The sequence below is a fragment of the Crassostrea angulata genome, unplaced genomic scaffold (genome assembly GCF_025612915.1).
Source record: "Crassostrea angulata isolate pt1a10 unplaced genomic scaffold, ASM2561291v2 HiC_scaffold_46, whole genome shotgun sequence".
NCBI lineage: Eukaryota > Metazoa > Mollusca > Bivalvia > Ostreida > Ostreidae > Magallana > Magallana angulata.
Window position 1 is genome coordinate 18,873 of NW_026441601.1, and position 24,146 is coordinate 43,018.

Genomic DNA, 24,146 nt, shown 5'->3' on the forward strand with positions numbered 1-24,146 from the left:
ATGAAGCAAAATCAATTTCAACAATTCTGAGACAAAGTGGGCAAGAAGGAGGGGGGGGGGAGAGAAGTTGGAATTAAGCATGTATCAATCCAAAAATATTTTACATAATAGGCATAAGAATATTTACTGCCGAGTCGTCGACTTCAAACAAGGTAGTGTGTACATGTATACACATGTATAATTCGTGCTAATAAGTTATTAAATAAGCCGATGGTCCGATCTACATGTGTTCATGAGAAAATGCATTTCAGTCCATTGATTTTTAAATGAATTATTATAGTTGCCTTGTTTCGTTACGGTGTATTTAAGTGTAGTTATATACCCGGTAGGCTTTGAGATCAATCAGAAGTTCATGAATTGATAGGTTTTCTTGTAGACATCTTTTCCTGTACATGTAAAACTTGATAATAAAAAAAAGTACACATAGTTATTTATAAAAAAAATAGTTGAATTTAATAGGAGTTCCAGAAATAAACGATGTCTGTTCTAGGACTGCTTACATGTCCAAACCTTTTAAGTCGTTTTATGTCAATATGTGACTGATGAGGTTTTCTATACACCATTAGATCACAGGCATCTGACGTTATAAATTTTTCTCAAAAAAAAATAAATACCCTACTGTATATTTAATTTATCAATCGGTATAGGGTATTTGATTTTATTAACAAATTTATAATGTCAGGTGCCTGTGCATTAGATAAAAATTTTATTATATTTGCTAATTTCTATCCACATTAATCGTTAAATATTTATAAAGACTTTTCATTCATTTCACACCTAAATAAATATAAACAAAGAAACATTCATGTTTAGTTTTTAATTAATTTTTTTTCAAGTTGTTTCCTATGTGCACACAGCGACACATAATTACAATGTAAACCATTCTCTTAGCACCAGCGACATACATATTATATATACATGTACTACATTTATTATCATTACATAGTAACGTTACATTTACAAAACAAAATTTAGGTCATTATCTACATTTATATGGTATTGACAATTCTTTTATTATTGAAATCAAGTCATAAATGTAATCTATTAAAATGATGCGCAAGTGATGCAATTTAAAGGAAATTATCCATATGAATATCAACAAAATCTATGCATAAAACAACTTTGTTGCAAAATTATGTATCATTTTTCTGTCGAATTTTCGAATTTGCATCAGGAAATGTAAGAATTGAGATCATGACAATGTAATTGTATACATGATTAAAAGTAAATTTGTTCCTACATTTGAATTCCTTTCATCTTCATTGCTCAAGTTTGAGGAATGTCTTACTAACACCTTAAGCTGAAACGACCCTGTTATCACACCTATTATTTCACAATACATGTACCTGGTATTTATAAGGACATACATTCATGTTAGAACTCATACATGTATCAGTATGAAGCCACTCTTTTAGAGAACTTGCTTGGTGTTGTCTTGATCTTTGTGATTTAAAATAATGGTTCAATCATGTTGATGCCTTGATGTCAGTAATTCTATATATAATATAGTATGTGCATCCACCACTTTGCAATCTTGAACATGAATTATTCTTTTGGAGAACTTACTTGGCATTCAGTCTTGACCTTTGGGATTTGAACGTTTCAATCATGTTGGTACCCTATTGTCAGTAATCCCAACTTTTAATGTCCATCATTCTCATTGTGAGGAGTGCTTTGAAAATTGTTTTACGGTCTTGACTTTTCAAGAAGTTGAACTGTTTTCTGTAAAATAGAAAAGGTTGTTCATCCATTGCTGGATCCACCACTGCTTGTTCATTTCTTCTTTTAATTTTTTCGTAGCTTGCTGGCTTTATTTTCAGAAAGGTAAAGGACACCTTCAAAATAAAATATACTAGAATGAAATCCTTATGTCAATTTGTCAGATATATACAACATGTACAATGGATAAATAAATGCACAATTACGACACATGAATAAAATTTGACATCATGGGGATGATGACAATTTCAAAGTGCCCCACTTTCAGCAATACTTGTTGCTTTGAAAAGTACAGACAAAATATATTTGCATTTCCCCTCTCCACCCTCCCTATATATGAAAGTAGAAAAGATTTTCTAAAATTTGATACATGTTTACTATATGGCCACATTGGCCCCACCCTGCAGCCAGAAGCCCTGACCCAGGGGCCATGAATTTCACAATTTTGGTAGAGAACTTCATGGACATCATAAACATGCAACCAGTTTTTTCCTCATGTATGTGGGAGAAGAGAAGAAGATTTGTTAAAAAAAAAAATGAAAAGCTTTTTTTGCATATTTGGCCCAACTTGTAGCGCCCCTGGGGTGGTAGAGCCACGAATTTCATAATTAACATTTCTCTTACAATAGAGATGCCTCACACCAAAAATGGTAACCATTAGCCTTGTAATTTTTAAGAAGAAGTTAAAAATGTAAAATTGTTTTTTTAACAACATTGACCTTCGCTCTAGAATATTGGTTCAAGGTCAAGACAACCCTACCCATAATCATGTTATGGGCAAATGAAATTTGAGAGACTGGTTAAGGCTATGCACATGTACTTGTGTCTGTATATTGAAGAAAGTGATAAACATGCATATAACATTACAAAGTGAAATTGTTATATTAATAGATTAGGTTAGCTTTTTCATACAAGGTGAATTGATACAGATTGGTAAGTATCGTACAAATGTAATACACATTCTCAAGCAAAAATTGACATATCATGATGCATATTTCTGCATGATATACATGTATATGTCCACTTTCAAATTGATACCTACACCTACTATTACATGCATTTGGTTTAGTGATCTACTTAATATGGCTTAAAAATTTATCAGTTTTTTTGTACATGTTATCAGTTTATTTAATGTGTTCTTTTAATTTTTCAACAATTTGTGTTGCTAAAAACATGCTCAATTACATTTGTACTTTGAAAGATGATTCCAAGCAGACCTCTTTTTAAAACAGAACTTTTATAATGTGATAGCAGTTCTCTAACATGCTGGGCATACACCTCTGATGACAGGCCACCAGTTGATCTTGTACTGGTACTCCTCCTAATTTTTAGTTGCTGAGGATGATAATTCTTTGCAGAGCTTTTTTTTTAACTTGTGAATATTCTGTTCCGTCAGAGAGACTTCCTTTAACGGTTTGAGAAAAAGAATGTTTAATATCCCAAATTGAGAGAAAAAATAAAAAAATAAATTAATCTTGACCATGCTTTAAAGCAAACACAAAGAAGCTAACATTTTAGTGCTAGTTGATCAAATGTCACTTAAAGTAGATGAAAAGTCACTTAATATTCAATATATATTAAAGATTCATTCGGCATACTTCGGCAGATTCATACAATCATGTACAGTACATGCACCTTGTCTAAATGATATAGACAATGTATTATAACCAAAAGTTTGACATTTGATGGTAGCTAACAAATACACCCCTTCACGATAACTGTGGTACTGCTCTCTTGCAGGAAAATTTATATACTCTGCCGAGATTTTAGTAGGTAGATAATTAAATGACGTTAAAGAGACAATTGATGTTATGTCACCAAATTATGTCATTTTACCCTGCAAAAGAGCAGTATCGCAATTACCCTGAAGGGATTAATTGAAATTCCGACAACTGTTTGTGGGATTCAGGATCTGGTTATTGTTTAATTTTAATTGATCACAAAATTAAACCACAAAAAATTACATATACAGTAAAACGCGTTTAGTACGAACACGGATATAGCGAATATTCGGATATAGCTAAGTGTTTCGGAGTCCCCGGTACAATTATCAACAAATCTTTGAAAAATTTAACGTTATAACGAATTCAGATATTACGGATTTACGGATATAGCGAAGTGATTTTAAGTCCCGTAAAGATGAATAATAACGAAATTTAATTCCTTTTTAAAGAATTTCTTTTAAGTTTACAGCTTAAAAATGTTTGCACTGCCATTTAACAAAATAGTTTTAATGAATTTATCTTCATATAATTTTTTTCAATTCTCAATGCAAATATTAAAGGTATCAAAGTAATGCATATTAATTTTAGCCTCATTAGCAAAAATTATAGTCTGGTGAAAGAAAACATGTATATAGTGAGTTCGCTATAGATATTATTACGAACTCGTTATACAGATATAAATAATTACGGATATAACGAAGTAATTCCATAATTCGCTATAACCGAGTTTTACTGTATAACCTTATATGTACATCTACAAATGAAAAAAATCATTTAACAATGAAAACATTAATTTATTTGTTGTAGTTACTGTAAATTCCTTATTAAGAGCAAGCCTTTTATTAATTAATTAAAGCAATTAAAATCCATGAAAGCGCAAGAAGAACATCTCACAGATTATAGTCTGGTGAAAGAAAACATGTACATGTATATAGTGAGTTCGCTATAGATATTATTACGAACTCGTTATACAGATATAAATAATTACGGATGTAACGAAGTAATTCCATAATTCGCTATAACCGAGTTTTACTGTATAACCTTATATGTTTTATGTTATTTGTCAAATTAAATGAAAAAAATCATTTAACAATGAAAACATTAATTTATTTGTTGTAGTTACTGTAAATTCCTTATTAAAAGCAAGCCTTTTATTAACTAATTAAAGCAATTAAAATCCATGAAAGGGCAAGAAGAACATCTCACAGATTTTAGAATCTCGCTTTAATTTTTCAAACACATGTATACTATTAGGAAATATGATAAAAAAATCGGTGTTGGCAATTTCATATTCTTGCGACTTGATGCAAAACGATAGAATCACGGAAATAAGCACTTGTGTGAAATAAGGAATCTAAGAAATTGTTTAATTTTCTATATAATTCCTTTAAAGCCCTAAAGTACGTGAAAAAGATTCTTCATATCAATTATGACGTTATAATAGTTCTAGCACCAAAAAAGACAAACTGGAATCATTTACTAGATTTTAACCTTATATTAACTGAACACTGAGTGATAAATAATGCAACTGAATGCAGGTTGAAAAGTTTAAAGAAAACATTTCATAAACATTCATTTTCATTCACCCCTACTTGTTAGATCATATTTCAACTTTGTTGTAAACAAAAAAAATGTTTTGATCTCTGCCCCCCCCCGAAACCTTTCCTATCATAACTGTATATAATATATACCTAATTACTGGCTATGAGGACGATAGCAAGCTAGTTTATTGTCCCTCAAGACAGCAACTATTTCATGAGGCGAAGCCGAGGAAAATAGTTGCTGTCTTGAGGGGGACAATAAACTTGCTATCGTCTGAAAAGTCAGTAAATAGGTATTTTATTATACCGAATAAAACTTTATTTGTCTGCGATGCTAAATTTGTTGATGATAAACAAATTAGAGGACTTTGAATTTAATGTAGCAATTGGATTACGTCAGAGGTGTTCCGAGTTAAAAAAGGAGGGAAATCAAATGCTGCCGGTGAATAGTTTTGATGACTCTTCACCACGGGCAAATAGCACAGAAACTAAATTCACGGTTAGATAGCTACAGAATAGCATGTTTATTCGTTGTAATTTTACTTAAAAAAATATCAACAGAGGAAAAAAAAAGCAGCATATTCAAATTTCTTGATTTTTTTTTTTTTTGGTGTTAAGAAGAAAAAAAAAGTCATAAAGTAGTACAGTTGTACATAGGTTTCATTCTTCATACTGCACATTATTTGCACAAAGAGAAACACATTTAACAGAGACAGAAGGTTTTCAATAACGAATTCCCGGTATAAATGTATCTTTTTACTGTAAATTATTGATAGAATGACAACTATACCATGGCATCTAGTTTTTTTTTTAATTTTCAAACCTGTATACAACAATGAACACTTTAATCTTTAACAGTTTTGGATTTAAAAAAGAGTTATCTCCCATTAAACAGGCAAATTTATCAAAAAATATGCAATAACCAAATTAATTTATTAATGGTAGAACGGCGCAAGATGATAGGAACTAATGGGGAACAGAATGTACAATGCATGCTGGTACATGCACATGTAAATTTACATACATGATGGAAAAGTTTGACACTGTATGAAATGTCGGTAGTCTTACCTCTGAACAGACACTGAGGATTTTGCTGAGATCATCACATTTTGTACAAAGAATGTCAGCTTTTGAGGAGATAACATCTTGTCCAAATATTGTAGCATGTCTTGTTGGTATACAATGTACATGAACTGAACTGAACTTTATTTATTTTACAACGATTGATAAACAAGTTCTACAACTTATATTAATATCTCTCGTTGGCACGGATGTTAGCGCGAGGGGGTCATTGGTGTGGGAAGAAGCCGGAGTACCCGGAGAGAACCAACGTGTCCAAGCGGGCGACCGCCATACCTTGGACACGTGGGTTGGTTGTGTCCTGTATTAGGAATGTTTATTAATTGTACATGAACATTTAATCAATTACTGTAAGTCGCATTAAATTACACTGGGTATTAACATATTCAAAATGATAATGTCGAATGAAACTATTCAAAAATTAACAACAGGCGTATCATTAATTGAACTTGCATGTTATTATTGGAACTTTGGTTTTTTTAAGATGATATATTGTTATACTTTCATATTAAATACTGAAATCTGATTGGTTTAGACGCAGTTGATAATCCGTTCTATTACCCTCAGCGTTAGCAACACACTTATCAAAGTTAATATCATAAATATAAACAATTATTCTACATACAGTGTTAATAAAATATTGACTAAATAATATCTTGAGTGACATATTTTAGACTCATGGAAGAATTGTACAAAACTCTTGAAGAAATGAAAATTTGGATAAAAGCATTTAATCGTAAAAGACTACCATAACCCATTCGGATCACGCTCGCCATTTTCCGTAACTGACGGAAATGGCCGAGTAGTTACGATTGTACTATAACCTACGCTATGTAAACAAAGCGTCTCTTCGCTGGGTGCATTGATTTACCCAAAAGGACCCTAAATGAGCCCTACGGGATTCAAGAGATACCCAAAAGGAGCATTAAATGACATTATAAATTACAATTAGTATGTACAAATGTATATTTTTTAACTTGATTAGTTAAATACACATTTGGGATAACTAATATGATACTTTATTTCACATATTTCAAGTTTTAAATTAATAACTTACGGGGAGGTCTTCATCCATCGTAAAATTGAAGATGTTTTGATGTTTCATACATTAAATAATTTTATCATACAACTTTAAACTAAAATAACGAACAAGAAAAAAATGGATCAGCAAACTATGGACAATTCTGTGTGATGTTTACAATATTGTGACCTATTTTTTAATAGGCTATGGGATGAAGTACATCTTAAAGAAGGAGTCTTTTCGTTATCAAACATACTTCTTATAATAAGAAATTCATGAAATTTTAACACGGTTAAACGGATCATATTACCAAATGATTATATCAGTTTAATCAAATTTGACCTTTTTGTTTTCGCATTAAGGTCAGGTCAAGGTCACTACCTTTTTCTTCAACGTAAGGATGATAAAAATAAGTGTAACTCTTTGTAGTTCTGTAGACATTTGTTTAAGATTTGAAGATTCTATTCTTCAATAAAATGATAGAATATCAGAATGTCTATCAGCTTATACCACTAAATTGGGATAAATATTTATACTAAAATTGATATTGCTTAGCCCGTATTTCCTCTAATTTTTTTTTTTTTTATTTTGATTATTTTTTATGGTTCCAATAATAAAATATTTCTGATTTTTATGTATTATGAAGACTTAATCTATATAGCAATCAGGAGAGAAACTAGCGACCCTGTAGCAATGCATTTTTATACTGACGAACATACAGTTGAGGATTATTCTGTAATTAGTATCGAAAAATTGTACAAAGATGAAACTTACAGAAAATTCAGAGAAAATTTGTGGAAGAAAAAATTAAATACTTATATGCCTTTTGGTATCAACAAAAGGGAACATTATTGTCTTTAGACTACATTATTACTAGTTTGTATAGACATTTCCTTTATTTTATGTCCCGTTATCTATACATTTTTCATATATTACTTGTTTATGTACTAATTACGGCTATCAATGTGCTTTCTATAGACTCTCACCTATATTTCATATGTTTTTGGCGCAATATTGTTGTATGACGTCACTTGCCAGACTGTATTAACATTGTGACGTCATAGTATATGTTCTACGTTGTGTTGCTATAGACTCCTTCCCTAACACAAATTATGCAATTTTAAAAATGACAAAATGTTCAATTTCTATCAATTATTATTATTTTGTTTTTGCTGGTGACAAAAATCACTTCTATAGACATAAGGAAGTGATATTCAGCTACTTTCGCAAATAAAACCCAAACTTTTACGTCTTTTGAATCCCTTTTGGGTCATTTTGGGTTCCTTTTGTGTCCTTTGGGGTTCCTTTTGGGTAAATTGATGTACTGCCTTTCGCTTATTTCATGTCTTTACCGCTGTTAACATACATCACGTAAAACAGATGAGCTTCTCTGTAAAAATGACTTACAACTTGAGCTCTTTGACTTTTATCTTGGGAAACCATTCCTGCACCCACTGCCTATAAGGTCTGGCATTGTCATACGGTATCTCCTCCACAGTACTGAAATCAACACACAGTAAACTGCATATCATAACGACTTCATGAATCCTTGATAAACTGCATAATGACCATTCAGTTCGGACCAACTCAGCCGGAGTTGTTAACACCTTTCTTATACCAATCGTATCTATCACTGTATCAGACCGGTTGACCAAGAACTTAGATGGACCCAGTAGCATGTTTTTGTCACTGAATTACGTTTAAATATATTTATATCATATGTTACTGATGAAATTATTTCAAAAAAATATTGTTATCTGTTAGAAAGAGAACATTACTCGTATGTGGTATAAACTTGTTTTCTACGATTTTCATAAATCATTTGATATCTAAGGAATGAATTTAATTTCTACATATGTTATACGATATAAAATAACTTGGGGCAGTTTACGCTTTATACACCGCAAAGTGGTTTATAAAAAAGCGTAAACTGTTCCAAGTTATGTTATACTCGTATAACATAGATAGAAATTAAATTTATTCGTTATAATTTTATACTATTTAAATCAGATAATAAGGCCCATTAATTAATTAAAATAAGTTAAATTGTACAAAATTTAAACGTAACGTCAAGCGGATTAAAACGTTTCGCACGCGCGTCGTATTCTGACGAAGTTATGTTATACGATATATTATAGCATTGAATCATGATTTTTTTAAGTATACAGTTTCATAACTGCAGCGGTGTGTGCATGCAGATATCGTAAAAATTTGTATGCAAGCATCGCTGCAGTTTTGAGACTGTATACTTAAAAAAATCATGATTTATTGCTTATATTTACATTATTTTAACTTCATGTCTTGTCTGAAAATGTGATTTAAACTTTAAAATTCCTATCTTATCCTAAGGGTAAGGCCATATTAGTGGAAGAGCCACAGTAACAGCCGCAAGCGTGAACTTTGATTTTCGCTTGTTTCGTTGCACTTAACAGCATTCAACGTGTGTGACGTCATAATAAAACTCGTCATTTTAACCTTTGAGTACCCTGTGTGCATTTCAGTGTTATAACTGCAGTAGCTTGCAGCTTTCAACAAACTCTACAAGCAAAAAATATGTGGAATGTAAATAGTTAAGCATTGAATCATTATGTTTTGAAAGATGTAGTCTCATAACTGCAATGGTGTGTGCAAACAAATTGAATAACGCGCGCTATCGCGTTATGAAAATTTATTTGCACACACCGTTGTAGTTTGAGACCACATCTTTCAAAAAATAATGACTCAATGCTTATATTTACGTTTTATAGCATTCATTCCCTTTTCGTAACTATGATTTTTTTTAAAATATCTGCCTTATTCAACGAGTAATGCGCAATTAGCGGAAGAGCCACTGGAACAGCCGAATTATGCTGACAAAGATAGTGCACAGCGTTTTAAATTCTAATAACACAATTTTATTTTTCATTCTGTAATTAGATGAATTATCTTTTGGTGTACTAAGAAAATAATTAATTGAATTCATTTAACCACTGAGAAATATTTACATCAATGAAATAATAATTAGCGTAAGCATAATATCAGATAGTTATCCGGTCGCGAGGAAAGTCAGTCATGTTCACCGAGAAATAATGCATGAAGACTGAATGTATTCATTCGAACCTAATTTGGTGATTGGGTCCTCTGTGTTATACGTAATATCACTCAAACCAACCAATGCAATGTAATAGAGGGGAAAGAAAGTATATGTAAATATATGACTTTGTCAAGCCAATCAAATGAGGTGTTACGATCAGAATTAAATTATTGTCAAATATCTGCCTCTAGTCAGTTCTAACCAATTTTAAATATTAGGATTATATCAAAATAAAATATTTAAAAAAAAATTAACTGAGGATGACTATCATATACTTTGATATTATAGTCTGTCCCAAGATATTTATGCAGCACATTTGGACGATTTTTAATAAAAATACACATACCTGTAAAAGAAGTGCAATTGAAATAGTTGAAAGGGATAATTTCCAAAATAAATTCATCGACCCATTAACACCTTTCACTCGGAAAAATTCACGGAGATTTATAATGGGGAATGTTTACATCTTTTAATCATCAGAATACACTCGGAATACATCGTGCAATTTTTCAACATTATCATCGGGGCTTGCTGCAATACCAAATCCTCGTAGACATCACATTTTTTAGCATTGTATTGAAACCTGACTAGCTAACAGGGGCGTTTCGACTGAGAAATCTTGTTCCTTTCTAATCTAAACGCTTTCTCCCTTTCCTTTGCAGAGGTCTTAGTGTATCTCGATGCTGCCATTTTATTCTTCCCCAGACTTAACAATGTGACGTTAATGCAAAGGACAATTACTAATTTAAAAGAAATTAAAAGGGCAACTACTCCAAATAGTTTAAAAACTTACGGGACGCGGTTTTGTTGCAGTGATAAATTCGAAATGTCTAAATGAGCAGGCGAAGCGACGGCCATTTTATATTATATTAATTCTCACCAGACGGACATAAAGACATATCCTGCAGACACGTGCCAAGTTTAAACCAATAAGAGTGTGACAGTTCAGTCCGATAAAAATCAAATCGATTATACACACATAAAAATTTAAATGGTTCTTGGGGAAACAAGTGATAAATGTTTTCCATTAAAAAACAGTCAGAAAACACCAATGACTATTCAAAACATAAATAATTCAAAATACAATAATCCTTTTGACACCATTCTTGCATTATGTCGTCATTGTTGTGTTATCGTATACATACTTGTTTTTAATATGATATCAATAATATTCAACCTTTTTAAAAAAAAAAAAGTTTTTACAGAGCATGTACACAACATTCAGAAATTATGTAAAAAAATGAACTATTTTTCATTTGACCAAACTGAAATAAAACTAGAATAGCTCAATGAAATGTATAAAACCATTGTATTTAAAGGGGAAAATGCTAATGTCGACCAATTGAACATATTTAAATACTGAGTTGTGGAATTTGAATTATCAAATTTGCTCTTACTTGTAAATCATTTACTTCCCGTTCAAACAGCAAAGAACAATTGAATAGATATAAAAATAACTGTTTGTGCGTAAAAACCTTAACGATAAAGTCACAGCTGGAAACGTGTTTAATTTTTCTATTTGCTTATTCGTTCAAATAATTGAAAAGTCGTAGATCATATTATCAAAAGTACACAACAGGGGAAATTTCTTTTTCATCTAGATATTGTATTACATATTTTATTATCAACAGCTAATCATGAAAAAAATTAAACAAGTTGAAAATAGCAATAAATGCTATTCAATTCCAATCATTCAACTACTTCCTCGTTGATATTAAAAAACAACACCCTATATATAAACGGAAAAGTACAGTATATGACCTAAGTCGTAAATACTGCATTTCCCAGCATGCATAATATGATTTTTATGTTGATCATTCTTTATGAATGTCTGCAAAATGGATGGATCACATGTTTAAAATGCGGTTAAAATAGGTATTTTTTATTGTTATACTTTCATGTTAAATACCGAAATCTGATTGGTTAAGACGCAGTTAATAATATTTACTATTACCCTCAGCGTTAGCAACGCACTTGGCAACGGGTAACATTAAAAAATGTTACATGCGCGAAAATTATGCGCGTACGGTTCGCTGTAGAATTCACGTTATTCCTATATAAAAGCAGTAAAATTTTCTTAAAAATTTTAAAAAAGACATTCAGTATAACAAAATAAATAGTGCCTGTTTGGGAGGATAACAGTTGAAATTGACACCCCTCGAAAACCATTGTCAACCTCCGCTTCGCGTCGGTTGACAATGGTTTTCTCGGGGTGTCAATTTCAACTGTTACCCTCCCAAACAGGCACTATTTATATAATATTGCATGAAATGAAAAAATCTTGTTTTCAACTAATATAATTATTTATCTCAAAAACGTGATTTGTTCACTTCTTTCCTTCCAGATTGGATTGCTGCTCTGGCTACATGTTCAGCAAAGCCCAAAACAGATGTGTTGGTAAGCACGTAGAATACCTTAGTTAATTAAGATCAAAGCATCGTCTTGAAATAATATGTAGAATAAAGATACTGTCAGTGATGATTCATTGAGATATTATTTTTTTTCTCTATGCAAGAGTGTCCTATTGGATATCATGGTCTCCAGTGTAATGAGTCATGTCCATTTCCTTCCTATGGGTTTTTATGTCGCCTTCGCTGTACATGCAAAATACATCAGTGCAACAACATAAACGGATGCCTTTTAGGAACACGTACTGGTAAGGAGTAGGATGTGTTTGGTTTGCTCTGATATTATATGCAAGTACTTTGTTCATATAACTCAATTTTTCTTTCTATTTGTAATTTAAATAAAATGTATTGTATACATTTAAACTGAACATTAAATCAAATAACCATTTAAAGGCTATGCTTCATTTTTTTAAAAGCAAGCATTTGGTGAGAAAAATGAACTTCTCAAAAATACACTAACTGAAGGTCCTTCGTTATTACAAATATCACGCTGCTATTATCGTATGACCTCCTGGACGATTTATAACACAGGATTTTCCATTGATGAGTTAAAATATCTATATATTTATGATGGTTTAAATATGATAATTCAGAAGTGCAAATTTTATTTGAGAGAGAAAGAGAGAGAGAGAGAGAAAGAAAGAGAGAGAGAAGGGAAATTGAAGTAAAAATTGGATTCTAGATATTTCAATGGGTATCAAAAATCTCATTTTCACCACTCTATAAGAACTAAATTTCTGTATTTCATAGAAGAGCGTTAAAGACGACATTGCATAAGAAACACTCAACTGTTTCTTGGTACACCTTGCTGTGTACATATAGTACTTTAACCAAAGAAAAATTATATTAAGGATATCTTTGCTTTTACCAAGGATGCCTAAAAAACCGCACTTCTTTGTTGCTTCATTTCTGAAATATTAAAAAGGATACAATGATACTCATTCTTAATACATTTTACAGTCATGTTGTATTTATTTCAGAGGTTCAAGAAGTCCACCAAACAACTCATTTATACGATGGATTAACATCACCGGTCATCAACGCATCAATTTTATACAATGGTTTGAATGTCAGCATGCGGAATGATCATTTCCAGAACCTAAGTAAATAAACTCGAATTTGTCTTTACCGTACCTTTAAAGTTAAAAACAAATCTGATTATATATCTACATGTAGCCTACTTGGAAATGAAACAGATACATGAAACTAATATAATATATATACCTTCCTATAGCATTGCTTTTTTAAAGCTTAGAAAGAAAACATGATTTATTGGTGTATGGAGGATTCTTTAGTTGTAATGAAATTTTACTTTTAAATTTTATAATGTGACCGAGTAATATTGATTCCTTATGTTCTTTCTTATGGATTTATTTGCATTTTGAAGGCGATTCTACAAATAATCAATTATTATCACATACAAAATATGTTCATTTTAAACACAGTAATGCACTTCGATAATGATACACATTCAAACTTTATCACAAAATTAATTTAATCAAAATAACACTTATTAAAAGTTACAGGATAAAACAATACAATAAATAACTTGTGTGCGATGTGATATAATCTAAAAATGCCGGACCCACAGTAAAACAATATAATACATTTAATAACTGTTGCGAGCCGGTCCGACAGATCAACTGTTGCCAGAGACACAGTCAACAACTGTTTTGGTATACCCCTTCTAATCAATAACACGTTTTCGCGGAATGTGACGTCACCGGCCAACAGTGTTTTTAACAGTCGATTTTAACAGTTCCAATCTAACAGTTCCAGTTCAACAGTCAAAATAAAATGCTGGACTTTTTGACTGTTTTACAGGGGTATAACAATCAATACTATAGTAAATTATACCAAAGTGTCTTTTTAGTGCTAGAACAATAATGACGTCATAATTGATTTGAAGAATTTTTTTTACCCGTACTTTTCGGCTTTAAAGGAATTATATAGAAAATTAAACAATATTCTTGACATTCTATGTTAAATCATGAAAAAAGTTATCCCGATACCTGTATTCAAATTGACATCATTTTAAAGAAAATGTCAAGAGCTTATTTGATTCCGTTTTGGGGGAGACTGTAGGCATTCTAGGTATATTTCATTCGTCAAAAATGCACAAACCTCCGAAATTTGTACCTTATTTCCTTTATATTTCATTGAAAATGACAGTTTAAAACATGATTTTTCATTTTGTTTACCAACATTTTAGCCCCGGTTCACCTTATCACAAAAAGCTATTGTAATGGAGCATCATTTAGAAACATTATATCTTAAATTGTTTATACCTGTAGGCGCCATTTATATACTAGATCTTGACCTTAAATATAAAAAAAAAACTACAGGCGTAAAATGTCATAAGAAACTCTTCTAACTATATATATTTTCGATTTTTCTGTATTATTTATAATTACCATTGATGACTTCACAGTCATGTTTAGTAGAGAAGATCAATGTCGCGAGACAAGTCATCGGAATGCTGTGTAAAAAATGCAGAAATAAGACTTATTTAATACAGATACCCAAGAATTAGATGAGTGTCAGTAAGGATATAAAAAGGATAATACAGGCATGGATATTCTGTTTTATCAGCGAGTGCTGTAAGGTAAGCAAATAGACGTTAATATTGCTTGACCAGCCTCTTCACTGTCAGTGTGTACAAAAAGGCAAAAATGTAATGCTACCCCGAATATTATGAATATATTGGTAAATATCAAAAGTATATGACCTAAAATACTTAAAAAGTGCTGCTAGAATCCTGTGCTTTGTTGTGAAATACGTTTGTTTTTTTTTCAATGAAATTAAATACGGGGGTTCGATAAATAATGACAATATTCATTTTATGAGATTAACAATAGGATTCTAGCAATAATACAAACAAAAATGAACGAATTGCCGATCGACATTATTTTATCCAACATACAAATGCACTTCGGGGTAGTGTTAAACTTTTTGATTTTGTGTTAAGGTAAAAAAGTGATCTATTTTTAATTGTCACGTGATACCATAGCATGGCAGCTTCACAGATCGGGTCGACTCTGAAGGAGAAGAATAATATCTTGGTGATCACATTCACTCGGTATTATTATTCAGCACTCAGTCTGTTTCATAAAAATAAAGAGTTTTTGAATTAATCATAATTTTGACGGTCATAAAACTCGGAGATGTCTTAACCTACCCGCAAATTTTGGTTTTTGATAAATGTACACGTAAATCCAACAGTACCATATACTTTCAACTCAAAAAAAGAAGTGCATTTTGTTTGTTTTTTATCTTAAACAACGATGATATCGCCATTGCTACATTTTTTTTTTTAATTCTGTACTTATTATATTTATTGTATTTTATCTTCATCTTAATGTATCAAATCCATATATCTATAAGACCACTTGTTGAGCAGGAAGAACTACACATAGAATGAAAGAGAAGAGTATAGACGTTTTTCAACGAATAGGGAGTAAAGTTGATAACAAAGGGAGGTATGTAATGATTCCTATCGTCAAATTTCTTCAAAGTTATCAACAAATTCCAAAAATCTTGAAAATTCATTGTGGTGGAAATGGCGTTGTGAAAAATCATGATTAACGATCTTAGAACCTATGAAATTAACTAACTCGTGTATCTTTAGAAAGAAAACAAAAGCACATAAACTGAAAGAAAATTCAAACTTTTTATTCATGCGATGTTTCAGTACTGAAACAATATTAAAATTCGCTATACATAAAAAATATTAAATACAGTTAGTGAAACATGATTTCTATTGGAACAAACCTAAATCAACTTTAACTTGCACGATCATGTTTTGATAGGCATGTATTTTTATTATTTATTTACATCGATAACTCTTACTGATAACTCTTACTGAGACCATTCGGCTGTGTACAAGCAGCACACATAACCTCGGACATCGGGTGAGATCTGCACCTGGCTGAACCTGTCAATCAAACTCTGTGTATTTGTTTTCATTGGATGGTCAGGCGTCTCTCTTTTGTCAAAAGCCAATGGAAAATTAATGACTTCAAGGTAATCGGAATCAGTATTTGATGAAGCACACAATTTAAATGATAGAAAATTTATTAATTATTTGAAGAAAATTAAATGTAAACATAGAAAGGAAATAAAAAAATTAATTATTATGGGAATCTATACGCATGATACTCAATTCAAATAGATTATATTATGATTTTATTATTTTATGTAGTAAAATCACCCTTCCAACTGTTACTCAATTACATAACAATTGATGACCTGGGGCTATAAATGTTTTGAGCTGTGTGCGCTGAAGCGACACAAGATTCTCGGTCGCATGCGGCAATTAAATTAACACAGACTGGCCGAATAAACAAAGGGGTGGGAAAGTGAAACAAAATGTTACACATAAGAAGAAACCACCAAAAATGATTTTCGACAGATCTTGCTATCTTTTCTCCAATTCAAAAAAAAAAAAAATCAACGCGAGCACCTGTCAGCGGGGCGGGTGGAGCTGGGGGGGGGGGGGGCAGCAATGAGTTCGTTTCCACAATGAAACTACAGAAGTGATTAATATGTGACCGATAGAACCTAATCTAAAGTTGTTTAAACTCATGTGAATATTTTTTTAAATAATCATCGAATGCCTCAATTCAGGGCATTCCTTTATCGTGCTAGCACCTACCGCAAACATGGAACTTTGATTATAATTTGATTTCATTTTTAAACTATCTTGTACGCTATCGTATAAATCAATGCTTAATCAACTGTACAAGTAAAATAAATTTATCTTTTCATCTTAAACCAATATAATAGTTGAAAACATAATAAAATATAGTTGTGTCCGTGCAAAATATGAAACATAAACGCGTCATAAGGAACATGTACAAAAACACGAACCGACCGCGGATCACTTATCCACTCGCGCCGGATCTCCTCAGCCATGTGCGAGGAATGATCATCATTTAAAGGTTTAACATTTGAGGGGGGTTGTTGATTTAAAACATTAATTGTACAGTTTTTAAAGTACTTTACCTAAATAAACCAACCATTAGTTGTCTAACGATTTTTCCGATTTGGAGTAATATCGTTCGTTAATATTCATTTACACTCAAATATTTTATTAAATATATATACAAGTAGGACAAACTTTTATAACATAAAATTAAAACAGTTCTTGTATATACGGCTATATTAACTCAAACACGTTCATATGCATGTAAGTGTAAGTCGCGGTGTGCGAATCTTGTGTATTAAATAACCGCTTACCGCTAAGTAATGCAGCCGTGGCTGATCTCCTCGGCCGTGGGCGAAGAATAGATTACGTAAAGGTACAACGCACAGAAACGCACAGCTCAGAACCAAGGAAGATTTGAAAAGTTTGCAGTATAATGACCTTACTCTATCAAATAGAAGTTATATATTTTAAACTTAAACCCCACAATTGATCTATGTCTATTATTGCTTTAGAGAATGACATTGCTTTTATTAATTAAATGAACTATTTCTTACTTGACATCCAATCGTTTAATCCACAAAAGATTTTGTGTAATCATAACTAAAACAATTCTTGAGTTCGCGGCTAAATAAACTCATATATGAGAGACGCAATTCTCGTGTATTAGATAACCGCTGACCGCTAGGTAGTCCAGCCGCGAGCATGGTAACCGATTTTCTCGGCCGAGGTCAAGGGAGAGCTTACATAATGGTACACACACACATGCAGCTCTGATTCAAAGTAGATTTTAAATGCATGGAGTTAATAACTAAAATATAATGCATAGAGTTTTTTAATTCCATATTTTGTGGTTTACTAGAAAAGAAAAAGAATGTTTTGTTTTCCAATTGCCGTTTTTAATGATTGTGCACTATAAGAACTTAACAACAATGACTTTAACTCCTAAAGGAAAAGCTTATACTCCAACAACAAAAAAATTCTTATGAATTAATGCCTCCTGTATAAACCAGCATACTTTCTGCGGCAACTTTATGCCAGTTGTACGCACAAAGACTTTCGTTAACTTGTCAAATGACAACAGGTACATGTCAACATGTAAAGCTTTTTACACTCATACTACACAAATCACTTATAAAATAACATTGTTACGACCTTTATGAGATCCCAACAAACAACTTTTCCAGCGACAGCCATATCAAAATCCTAACCGTTTTTGAGTTATTAAGCAAAAACTTTTAGGGGCTATTGGCCCTTAATTTAAGGGGCCAGCCCTTTTTTATTGGTGTTAAATGAAAGCCCTTGATATTCTGCACAACTTTTATTCAACATGTCTTAACAAAATATTTTTCGTTAAAAAGATATAAAGGAAAATATGTCTAAATTTTTGCACTTTTTGGAATCCTGTTTTTTGACCCCCTACCTTTTCCTAAATAAAAAACGTAATCTAAAAACAAAAACTAATGTGCACCACTACAATGTCTCTGCTATTCAAATTCGTTGGATTCCCATTCCCTGCTATCAAAGTCTCGGAGCCTTTGTCTGGAAACCAAAGGCCCTAAAAAAATTTAAAAGGGGAATAACTCGTTACCGGAATGGGAATTCTAACTTTATGAATTGAGGAAGATAGTGTTTTGTAAAGTCCATTAGCCCTGAAAATTTGAGCAAAAACCGTTCACAAATGAGCACGATATGAAGCCTCAAAGTTCGCGTCTAGGAAGAAAAAAAAAAAAAAAGAACTAGATTCGATCTCGTTGCGAGCAACGAGTGGGTCTTCCGTCCAATTTTTGAATAGATAAGATTAAACTTATCAGTTCAAAGATAAAATCGTATATCTAAGCGAAAAAAAGAGAAAAAAAAATTGCGGCACTCGAGGCTTGAACCCGGGTCGCCTGGGCCATGTCCACGACTATATCGACTGAGCTACTCGGACTCCGCTTCAGGACTTTGACGCTTAATTTCTCGAGAATGCCTTGATCGATTTTAAAACTAATTACATATTCTTGATCAGTAAAAGGGTCACTATAAGGTGTAAAAATTTCAAAGAAAAATATTTAAAAATAAAAAAGTCGAAAAATTCAATTTTTTAAATTTCCTTCCGGTGACGACCGGAAGTGACTGCGGACATTCTCTTGACCGAGGTACATTAGGAAAACGGAAGATCTATCATCTCTGAAAATTTCAGCCTTTTATCTTTACTCGTTTTTGAGAAACACGACAGACAAAATTGACTTTTTAAAATCGTAAACGGACGATTTCTTCTGACCGGAAGTGTTTTTTCAAAAATGAAAAAAAATGTATCAGGTTTAGATAAAAACACGTCTATATTGCAAATTTGAGCGAATTCGACCCAGCCATCTCCAAGAAATCGTCTGCACAAAATCGGTAAGAAAAAAAAAGAATAATAACTAGAGCAAAGCTCGTTGCAAAGCAACGAGTGGGTCTTCCGTTAATGTCAGAAGTAAAGCTGGAAGTTCCTGTAAGAAGCAGAGCTCTTAAACCAATAACAAGAGTAATAAAAAGAAAAAAATGAAAAAAATCGAATTATTCCTGGTACGACTTAACAAAATACGAATGATTTTAAGGACGAATTAACAAAAACCTTTTTGATTTTAAGAACGACTTAACAAAAAAAATCCGAATGTGTTAAAGTACGACTTAACAATTATTTTTGGTACGAGTTAACTTTACGATAAACATTATGCTATTTTTTAAACCAAGGACGCGCGGAATCAAAATTTCCGGAAAAATCAATTTTTAAACCCTGATATCTCTGTAATGCATCGTCCGATTTTAAAACGGCTTTCAGTGTTAGATTCCGCTTAATAAGCTCTACAAAAAACATATTCATTTTTGATTTGATCAGAAAATTCATTTTTTCGAAAAATTTGTTTCACTTCCGGTTTCGACCGGAAGTGACAGATTTTCATTTCGAGCCTTATTACAGAGGTAAATCGACCAAATCATAACCATTGAAAATTTCAAGCCTCTATCTTAAAGCGTTTTTGAGAAAAGTCCGGGACAAAATGACTTTTTGAAATTTTTAAAAATGACGTCACGTCAAAATGGAGGTGACGTTCTCTTCAAAACTTTAACATTTTTGAGGGACGCCAACTTGCAAAGATCTCTGAAAATTTCATCAAAATCGGTTTAAAACCTTTTGAGTTATGAAGCAAAAAAGGAGTCAGAAGAAAAGAAAAAGAATAATAATAATAACTAGACACGATCTCGTTGCGAGCAACGAGGAGGTCTTCCGTCCGATTTTTAGAAGGTGAAATGACGTCATCGACTTTAATTATCGACAACAAAACATGATATGGAAATAGGGGTGAAGAACTAATGCTTTCCTGTAATGCTTTTTATAAGTTCTTTTACGTTGCTTTTTTAATTAGAAATATTTTTTCCAATTGAAATAGAAAAGATTAAACTATTTTACCTCTGGCCCCTAATATCCCTAGTTAGGTAACGCATGATAAAATCATTATATTGTTGGGATATATAAACGTATTATATATAAAGTCTGTCCCAAGAGATTTTTGCCACACATTTTCTCAAATTATTCGATATTTGTAAATATCTCTTGATTTAGACGATGTTCATTCGATAGTATGAAAAAATCCCAAGATTTCCCTTTTGTAACGTCCCCTCTAGCTTGTCAGGTTTCAATACACGGCTAAAAAAAGAATGTCTACGGGGATTTTGAATTGCATCAGCCATTATAAAGCCCGGATGAAAACGTTGAAAAATTGTGCTAGATATTCCGTGAGACTTCCGAATTGAGAAAAGATGTAAACATTCCCAATTATAAATCTCCGTAGGAAATCTGTTTTTGATCCTGTGAATGTTTACGAAGGAAAAATAGTAATTTCTGAATGAAGTTTGACCCCCTAAAAAACGTTAATACCTAATTACGTAATACATGATAAAATCAATAGATTTCTTGGATACATAACAGTTGAGATCGACACAAAATTTAAAATTTTAATTAATCCATGTGATTTTGAATGACCATAGTTGTGAATGGAATTGTAGATCATTTTGGAGAATAAGCGGGTATTGAACATAATTAATGCACATGATCATGCACATGACAAATAAAGTGTCTTACACATGTAAATCTTAATGTAAAAGCTGCTTGGTCCAATTTTCAATAAAATAATTGTATGCTTTTAAACGATGGTTATGCTAAGTATGTGTGCAATAATATACGTTGCAGTAGTTTTCCCGGTCAATTAAGCCATATTTAAATGAAAAAAAATTATGTACATGTTGAAACTCGTTGAATCCGGATGTTGTGTATTACGGCATGCTGCCCAATCCGGCGACATTATTCAGCCCCTTGACATGTTCCCATCATTTTTGTTTTAAAAAAATTGTGCAATCCGGATCCTGTCTATTCTGTAAACCGGCGAAATGTAAAAACTTACTGCTTATAATTAGTGAGAGTTATCTCCCGTCGTCCGTCTACTAATCGATCGGTCGGCCTTCTGCGAGATATTTTAAATGCTCAATTATCGACCAATTTTACTGTCGTTTGATTGATTTAAATAACTGTAAATATAGATCCAAACTAGCAACTCATTTCAGTTAATACCGTAAAGTCTTGTTATGAATTGCAAAAATTAGATAATTAGATTATAGTTCACCCCATTTTTTCAGGCCGTGATTCAGGATACTGTGAGAGTAAGACTGCCGATATTGTTTGTTATCCCCGTTGTATGGCTACACGTACAGAGTTGCATATTATTCTAGATCTGTCAAAATGCTATTTTTTTTTAAATAAAATTCTCATTATATTAATATTCATCCTTTGTTTCCCTGTATCATAACAGTTCTCGCCATCAGGTGTTTCAGTCACCTGTTGACTTGTTAATGTTTTGTTTAACAATTTACGGTTAAGCATGCACTTTACAGGTAGATCGGATGTTTGAAAAATTATCAATAACGATGATTTGATTCAAAAAGTATTTCCATCGTATGTATTCCGTTATGGATTTATTGTTTCAAAAAAATAATTTAAAATGAAAATTGGTACCGTATAGATAAGATCGATGAAATCTAATATATTTCAGAACAATTGAAAATTTTACAAGAATACACGATCAGGACCTACTGCATTAAATACTAAAATTAATTTGAAACAATGTCCTCTAAACCGGATGTTGCCTAATCCGGCCATTTTTTTTTCAGAACCACCCTCCGCCGGATTAGACAATTTTTGGTGTATATCCACAAAATAATCGACATAAAAGGGTTTTGCGTTTTTTCGCCTCGTGTTTAAACTGGCCCCTTACGTCGAAGCTAGTATGATTGTATTACGACTTTGACATCTGTCTTTTTTATATAATCTATTATAACATATTAGATATACAGCATGACTATTTCAACAAAAATAAAGCAGTGTACATTTGTTCATTAATAGGTTTTATGTTTACGTTGTTTATAATCATTGCAAAACATGCAGGATGAATAAACCCAATCATTCGAATGATGAAACCCAACGGTTTCCTTTTTTAAACATTCCAATGATGTATTTTGAGGGTTTTTTGTATGCCCAAAATTTATTTTTATTTACTTTGAATATTTCTAACGTTGAAGGGAGAGCAATTCCGTGTAAATACATCTATAACTTTGTAAGATCATTCATTTGGTTTGCAAGGAAAATTATTTGATACTGAAATGGCCGACAAATCGGAACATGCAGCTTAAAGAAATTTCTCAACATTTTATACCTCGAAACATTATTTCAAATCAGGCACCAAACAATAAAGGGAAATGGAAATATTCGGCGGATATAAATGTTAAAGTATTCTTATGATAAAAAATTGTATTTTTGGCAAACATAGATTAATCATTTTTTATCTCCTACAAGATATAATCGCACCTGTGTTTTGTATCCATCTCTTTTAAACTCTTTTTAGCCAAACCTGTAAAAATTCGTGGTCGTTTCACCGTCTTGTTGTAAACCCCGCTGAAATGTTCACAATCGTTTCGCTGTTGAACAAAAGACTCGACTAGAAAAACTTGCTGCATGGGCCGTCTAACATTATTAATTTTAATGATGAATTCAGAAACTTATAGATTTCAAAAAGTGTCATTTTTTGTTAAGTTACAGGAACATTGTCATTCATGCACATAAATTTGTACAAAATAAGTTATATGTTATTCAACCAGTGTTTGAAATTTAAGACCGTTCTTGAAATATTTTGGAAAGAAATTTTAGGGGTCATCCTTTCATCATTTTATCGGGCCCGTGTAACAAAATTTGAGCCATTTCCGAATAACTGTGTGCACAAAAATCGTAAATAAAAGAATGCAAGTAACGGGAGCTTTTAACAGGGGAGCAGGGAGTGCTTTAAAATTCATATTGACATGTATTATTTACCGTGTAAAATTATCAATCATAGACATTAGATAACTGCTATTGCCTGATTGGCGAATTTGATTTGCCTATTGACTCCATGACATCCACAATTTCGCTTAGTTAAACGATAACATTTTAAAAAAAAAAAAAACATATATAAGCATGTACTCCAATCAGGTGTTGTACTTTACAGAACGTTTAAAAAATTACGCGATAGCCGAGCTCTTCTTTTTTGGGAAAAATAGTCCTAATCAGACAGCAAATACATAATACAGCATACAGACGTTTTTTA

General features: G+C 32.0%; 1 pseudogene; it reads right to left on the bottom strand.

Annotated features, from left to right (window-relative positions):
* Window positions 1–867: 867 nt before the first annotated feature.
* LOC128168748 (uncharacterized) lies at window positions 868–8,764 on the bottom strand (annotated as a pseudogene).
* Between the last annotated feature and the right edge of the window lie 15,382 nt (window positions 8,765–24,146).